Below are 8,186 nucleotides of genomic sequence, written 5' to 3' on the forward strand. Positions count from 1 at the left end.
GGTAGGCAAGCTGACATTCCCCCTTCTTAGGATCCTTGATCAGTAAGAGTTGGCGTGCTCCATTTGATCCGGAGCTGCTTTTGATTTTTGTACAATACGTTTGTATATATAATTGTTTATGGGCATGATGTGGCTCAGTCCCATCTTTGTATAGTTATGTTTCTGTTAGAGGTCTGTGGATAATATGTCTGGTTGCATTATATGTGGCCTTGTCGGCTTTCAGTTTTGGATGTATAGTTGTCTATAGTAGCCTTGGCGGCTCGCCCACTGTATTCTGCATGAATACGTACATATGCCTTGATGGCAGGTTTCCTTCACGTATGTTATTTTCGTAATGCAGCAGATGTTATTCATGCTCATATCTTAGATGCATGCTTAGGGGTGTTTGACAGGTAGGACTTAGGCACCCGTCGCGGCCCATCAGTTTGGTTCGTGACACCAAAATCCCTGGCACCCACCAAAACAACCCTATATACGTGGAGATCCTACCTCACTCTACTCAACAAATCTCCTATACATCAGAATCTGCTGATAAGGACCTGCTCATCAAGAACATGGCCGAGGAGCTCAAGAAGTTGACAAGTCGAGTTTAGGGTGTTAAAGGAGGCAAATGGATAAAGGGTCTGAACTATGAGGATTTGTGCATACAACTAGATGTGGAATTGCCTTAGGGTTACAAACCTCCCAAGTTTGAAATGTTTGACGGAACAGGTGATCCCAAGGTTCATCTTAGAACTTATTGTGACAAGCTCATGGGGGTCGGAAAAGATGAAAGGATTCGAATAAAGCTCTTCATGAGAAGTCTTACCGGAGATGCCCTGTCCTGGTACATAAGCCAAAATTCTAAGAAGTGGGACCATTGGGTGAGCATGGTATCAGATTTTATGGAACGGTTCAGGTTTAATACGAAGAATGCACCGGATATCTTCTATATCCAGAACCTAAAGAAGAAGTCAACTGATATTTTCCGTGAGTATGCTACTCGGTGGAGGTCGGAAGCAGCCTAGGTCAGACCAGCATTAGACGAGGAACAGATGAACTAGTTCTTTGTCATGGCACAGGACCCACAGTATTATGAAAGGCTAATGGTTATTGAGAATCATAAGTTCTGCGATATCATCAAACTCGGAGAAAAGATTAAAGAGGGTATAAAAAGCGGGATGGTGACAAATTTTGAGGCACTGCAGGCAACGAACAAAGCATTGCAATCAGGTGGCATATCGAAGAAGAAAGAGGTGGGAATAGTAATGGTTGCCCAAGGACCCAAAACTCCCTTCATATACCAGACACCTCCACCCACATACCAACCCTCACCTCCCGGATATTCCCAACCTGCCGCTGTTTACCATACATATAATTACCAACCATCCTACTTTTAGTCACTTCCAACTCATCGAAATTACCAGAACCTCGACCTAATTTTGATCGCAAGCTACCCAGACAGTACACCGCCATTGTTGAACCCATCAAGCAGCTGTACGAAAGGTTGAAGGCTACTGGTTATGTTACCCATATTCCCGTTGTGGCAATGGAGAATTCATCTCAATGGGTCAACCCGAATAAAACCTATGCATATAATTTCGGTATGAAAGGGTACATTATTGACGAGTGCAGGACATTGAAAGATAAGATCTAGACATTGATTGATAATAAGGTCATACAGGCGAAGGAAGCTGCACCCAACATCCATAACAATCATCTTCCAGATCATAGGGGCGAAGGGATCAATGTGATAGAAACTGACAAGGAGTGGGATCCCGAGGGATCAATTGGACTTATCAAAGAGGGTGACAATCCTAAGGAGCCCGCAGTCTTGCTCAATCCTATTGTGGTGCAGGTACAGCCGCCAGTTGAGGTTGAGATAACTGCATCGGTTCTGTTTGAGGTAGAAGTAATATCACATGCAGCCATACCTATTCCATTTGAGATAGAAGTGGCCACACCTTTCACAGTGACAGTAGCAACCACACCTCCTTTCAAGTCCAACACCATACATTGGGATTAAGTTGCCGAAGCTAGGTGAAAGGGAAAAGAAAAGATGGAAGAATCTGGTTCCGCACAAGGGATGACCAGAAATGGAAGGATCTATACATCCAAAAATTTGGGAGGATTAAGCAAAGAGGCCGCTACCAAACAACGTGTCATTGAAACTGGACTAGACGATCTTTGGAGGAAAGTACAAGCGAGAGAATACGTTGTCGTCAATCATTTAAACAAGACTCCTGCCCAGATATCCATCTTGTCACTATTGCAAAATTCTAAAGCAATAAAAGTGCTCTGATGAAGGTGTTGAATGAAGCTTATGTGCCCAACAATATCACTAGTGGAGAGATGGACAACATGGTAGGGAAAGTACTAGAGAGTCACAGGATCACCTTCCACGAGGATGAACTACCACCTGAAGGATTAAGTAACAACAAAGCATTGCATATCGCAGTACTGTTTAAGGACAAATTCATCGCCAGGGTCTTAATAGATGGGGGATCAAGCCTTAACATTTGTCCGTTGACTACTCTGAAAAGGTTGGGCAAAGATTTCCATGAGATACGGGCAGGAAGTATGAACGTGAAAGCATTTGATGGGTCTCAAAGGGCCACAATTGGGGAGATTAACCTTTGTTTGCAGATGGGACCAACTTTGGTTCGATGTTGAGTTCCAAGTACTAGACATATCAGCTATATACAATCTTTTATTGGGATGACCTTGGATACATGCCGCCGGGGCTGTGGCTTCCTCCTTACACCAGGCCGTGAAGTTCGAATGGAACCATTAGGAGGTAATCATTCAAAGAGATGGAAGTAACCCCATTTACACCAGTCAAACTATCCCGGTTATCGAGAATAGAAGAAGGCTGGGTGGAGAAACTTATCACCATATTGAACATGTCAATGCGATTGAGAAGGGCAAGTGGTGGATGTTGGCCCAAGTAAATGTGAGGTTTTGAAGACTGGTAAAAGGAACTCAGACATGGACCAGGTCTATCTTGTGAAGCACAGTCGTGATCAACCCAAACATGTGAGATGCACGTGAAAGAGATAAATCTAACTTATCAGAAGTAATATCTCATGATCTGATCGAAAAGGTTGCATATTGGATAAGGAGAGAAAGACTCCTTACACGAAAAGAGTACAGTTTAGGAAGAGGATAGTGTTGATTATGAGATCAACTAGAAATCTTCTACCACAGAAGAGTAGCATATGTATCCCAACCAATCTCTAATTACTAACCCATTAAATATCAGTGTTGTTCTCTTTTACAAGCAATGCACACAAGCAGAAGTTAAACGTGAATTGAGAGCAAAATAGCAAGGCAATTTTGTAAGCAATTTATGTGTGATTCAAGCGTGCAATCCTAAAGCTACTTGAACCAGATAGAACAACCAGTTCCAAGTGTCTATCTTTTATTCTAGTTCATTTGTAGTAGGTGATTTTACATTGTACCTTTCAACTTTTATAGAAGCAATTGTATTAGGTACCTAGAGTATTCAAGTTAGAGTTAACTTGAAGTTTTCGCAACAGTTGAGGTTGTGTGCCACAACAAGATTAGAGTTAATCCTAGGTTTAAAAAGAGTTTTTTGTAAATGCAGTTTTTGGCTCAGTGATTTTAGTGGAAGTTTGGGAAAATCCTACTGGGTAGTAGGTCGTGGTTTTTTCACCTTTTGATCCAGGTGTTTTCCACATAAAAATCTCCGTGTTCTTTATTTTCTTTTCTTATTATTCCGCAAACGTAGTAGTTGGAACATATAGAAGAACCAGGTCCTTTTATAAAAAGTTAAGCGAAAATTGGGTACTACACAAATCACCCTCCCCCTCTCTTGTATGATATTAAAGTCTAAAACATGAATTGGTATCAGAGCGGGTTATCCTTGAAGAGGTTAACACCTTAGGAAAAGATCAAGATGAGTGAACCACCTGGAAACTGGGAAGGGCAATCCACTGCTAGGCCCCCACTATTTAATGGTCAGTACTATTCTTGGTAGAAGAACAGGATGAGAGATCATATCATAGGAGAAGAGTATGAACTCTGGGACATAGTCACTAATGGTTCCTTAGCTACTACAAAGAAGAATGTTGAAGGAGTGGACGTGCCAAAGACAAGAGTTGAGTGCACTGCTGAAGATTTGAAGAAATGGGAAAAGAATACCAAGGCCAAGAAATGGCTTGTGTGTGGACTGGGTCCAGATGAGTACAGCAGGATTCAAAATTATACCACTGCTAAGGAGATATGGGACACTTTACAAGTGGCTCATGAAGGAACTCATCAAGTAAAGAGATCAAGATGAACACGCTATATTCTCAATATGAGAATTTCACTATGAAGGAAGGAGAAACTATCCAGGAGACGTACACAAGATTCACAACATTAAAATTTGAACTTAAATCTCTTGGGAGAATGATCCTTGAAGAAGACAAGGTTGAGAAAATCTTGACAAGGGTCTTACCAGTAACTTGGGAAAGCAAAATCACTGTTATTCAGGAATCAAAGTACATTGCTACTCTCAAGTTGGATGAACTGATTGGAAATCTCACTGCCTATGAACTGAGAAGGCAATCCATGAAAATGGATGCACCCAAGAAGGAAAGGAGCCTGGCTCTCAGAATAGCTGAAGGTGCAGATCTAGAGGATGATGAAATGGCCATGATCACAAGGGATTTCAAGAAGTACCTGATGAAAGGGTGGGGGTTTTCAAGAGGTACAACCTTCAACAAACCAAGGGCTCTTTAGAAACAGACCAACGAGGGTTGTTACAAATGTGGCAAGACTGACCACATGATCAAGAATTGTCCTTTGTGGAAAATTGAATGGAAGAAGGAAAGGGATGAACCAAGGAACATGAAGAAGGAACAGGTTCAAACCAAAAGGAACAACGGCTATGGTTGCTGCTTAGGGAGAAACATCATATGAGGATTCAGAAGATGAAGCTGGAGATGAAAAATCACTTATGGCAATTGGAGAATCAGATGATGAACAAGAGGTAAGTGTTATTCATCTCAAAGACAAGATTAAATTTTTGTCTAAAGAAAGGCTATCTAAATTATTGCTAGACTTCATTGATGAGTCTAAGGTCATAAACAATGAGAAAGAACAATTGTCTAGGGAATGTGTGATCCTAAAAGCCAAGTGCAAAAATCTAGAATTTAGGGCTAGTGAAAGTGATAATAAAAATGTTGAGTTGAAGAACCAGGTTCTTGAACTTGACACCAGTGTCTTAGAACTTAGGTCTGAAAATTTAAAACCGAAATTAGAAACAGGTAAGAAGAAAGCTGATCACACACATCTCACCTTAGAAGAAAATCTAGGAAAGATGAAGGATAAGTTGTATAAGAAAGATGAGCAGATAATAGTCCTAAAATAAGATCTAGGCAAGGTGAAACATGAACTAGATAGAACTTGTAAATGGAATAAGTCCTCTGATGCACTATCCTGGCTACAAGAGCACCACAGTAGCAACAAGAGAGGACTTGGCTATGGGACCCCAGCACCTAAGTGGGATCCCAAAAGCAAGTATATCACACTTCTTGAAAACAAAATCTGCACTCACTGTGGTAAGACTAGTCATTACAAAAGTGAATGTAATGCAAAAGAAAAGGCCAGTACAAAGAACAAAACCTTTGTTCAAGAGAAAAATAGGCTGCCTGGATGGGTCAAAAGGAATTTAATTCACCCCTTTGCCTATAGAAAGGGACCCAAACTAGTTTGGGTTCCTAAGACTAACCCCTGATTTTGTTTTGCAGGTCCAAGTGAAGGGAAGTATCCAAATATGGTACATGGATAGTGGCTGCTCAAAACATATGATTGGAAGCAAGAACCAGTTCCTTTCACTTGAGGATCTAAAAATAAGTAATGTTTCCTTTGGAAATGGGAGGAAAGGGAAGATCATTGGGGTTGGAAAGGTAGGTAAGACAGACTCACATTCCATTGAGAATGTTTACTTGATAGATGGCTTGAAATATAGCCTAATCAGTGTATCACAACTGTGTGACAGAGGTAACCTGGTAGCAGTTACCTCTACCAAATGCTTTGTGATTAATCTTACCACTGACAAGATTGTTTTGTAGGGAAAAAGAGTTAACAATATTTATATTGTAGATTTGTCCACTCTTTCAGAAAAATGAACTCACTTGCTTGAGTGTGTTGGACAATGATCCCCTCCTGTGGCACAAAAGACTTGGTCATGCAAGTTTGAATCAACTCAACAAATTAGTCTCCAAGGACCTGGTGATAGGGTTACCTAACATAAAGTTCAAGGAAGACAAAGTTTGTGAGGCCTGTGCAAGGGGAAAGCAGGTAAGATCTTCTTTTAAAAGCAAGAAAATGGTAAGCACAACCAGGATGATGGAACTGGTTCATATGGATCTCTGTGGTCCAATGAGAACATTGAGCAGAGGTGGTAAGAAATATGTGGTGTTACTTGTTGATGATTATTCTAGGTTTACCTGGGTACTGTTTCTAACATCTAAGGATGAAACATTTGACATTTTTACTACCTTTGTTAGAAAAACTAAGAAACAACTAGGTAATCAATTTGCATCAATCAGGTCTGATCATGGAACTGAATTTGAAAATGCTAAGCTTGCTGAATTTTGGGATGAGCATGGTGTAGATCATAATTTCTCTGTCCCTAGGACTCTTCAACAAAATGGAGTAGTTGAAAGAAAAAATAGGACTCTTGAAGATACGGCTAGGACTATGCTTCTTTCTAGTAAACTGCCCCATACTTTCTGGGCAAAGGCTGTAAATACTGCATGTTACATCATTAATAGATGCATGACTAGACCTCTTGTAGAGAAGACTCCCTATGAGTTACTTAAAGGGAGAAAACCAAATATATCTCATCTTAGGGCATTTGGATGCAAGTGCTTTGTGCACAATAATGGAAAGGACTCCCTAGGTAAGTTTGATCCCAGAAGTGATGAGTGAGTATTATTGGGATATTCTTCACATAGCAAAGCTTATAAAGTGTATAACAAAAGAACTTTGTGTGTAGAAGAAAGTGTACATGTAGTTTTTGATGAAACTAGCATTCTTTCAGAGAGACATGAACATGAAGATGGAGCTATTAGGCTGGCAAAAGAATTGGGTGAAGTCACAACTCAAGCTAAAGATGCACCAAAAGAAGGAACAGGTGATGGAACAGGTTCTTCCATCCAGGGCAACCTGACATGAGGAACTGAACAAAGAAGAACTAAAACTAATCCCCTAATGGAACCTATCCTTGACCCTATTCATCAGCAACAGAACATGGGAGAAACATCAAACAGAAACTAGTTGGTTGTGAAACCTTACAAGTACCAAAGTTCTCATCCCATTGACAACATAATTACTGATCCAACATCTGCAGTTAAAACTAGATCACAATTAAAGAATCTGTGTGCTTTTGATGCTTTCATATCTCTTATTGAACCTAAAAATGTTGTTGAAGCTTTGCAGGATGCAGATTGGGTAAATGTAATGCAAGATGAACTCAATCAGTTTGAGAGAAGTCAAGTTTGGCATCTAGTTCCAAGATCCAATGACAGATCAGTAATTGGCACTAAATGTGTCTTTGAAAACAAGCTTAATGAAGATGGAACAGTTACAAGGAACAAGGCAAGACTGGTGGTCCAAGGTTACAGCCAAGAGAAGGGCATAGATTATGATGAGACCTTTTCTCCAGTTGCAAGACTGGAGGCAATAAGACTCCTCATAGCCTTTGCAGTACACATGGAATTCACTCTTCATAAGATGGATGTCAAAAGTGCCTTCCTAAATGGCTACCTAAAAGAGGAAGTGTTTGTCAAACAACCTCCAGGGTTTGAGAGCAAGGAGTGTCTGGAACATGTGTACAAATTAGACAAAACTCTCTATGGACTCAAGCAGGCTCCTAGATCATGGTATGAACGACTGTCCAAATTCTTTCTTGAACATGGCTACAAGAGAGTTAAGATTGACAATACTCTATTCCTGATGGAAAAAGGTAAGGATCTTCTTGTAGTACAAATATATGTTGATGACATAATTTTTGGGGAAACCACTGACAAACTGAGTAAGGATTTTGCCAAATTGATGGGAAGTGAGTTTGAAATGAGTATGATGGGTGAGCTTACCTTTTTCTTAGGCTTACAGATCAAACAAAACCCAAATGGAACCATGATCCATCAGCAGAAATATACAAAAGAGTTGATTAAAAAGTTTAAAATGGATGA

This window comes from Nicotiana sylvestris, chromosome 12 (assembly GCF_000393655.2).
Source record: "Nicotiana sylvestris chromosome 12, ASM39365v2, whole genome shotgun sequence".
Taxonomy (NCBI): domain Eukaryota; kingdom Viridiplantae; phylum Streptophyta; class Magnoliopsida; order Solanales; family Solanaceae; genus Nicotiana; species Nicotiana sylvestris.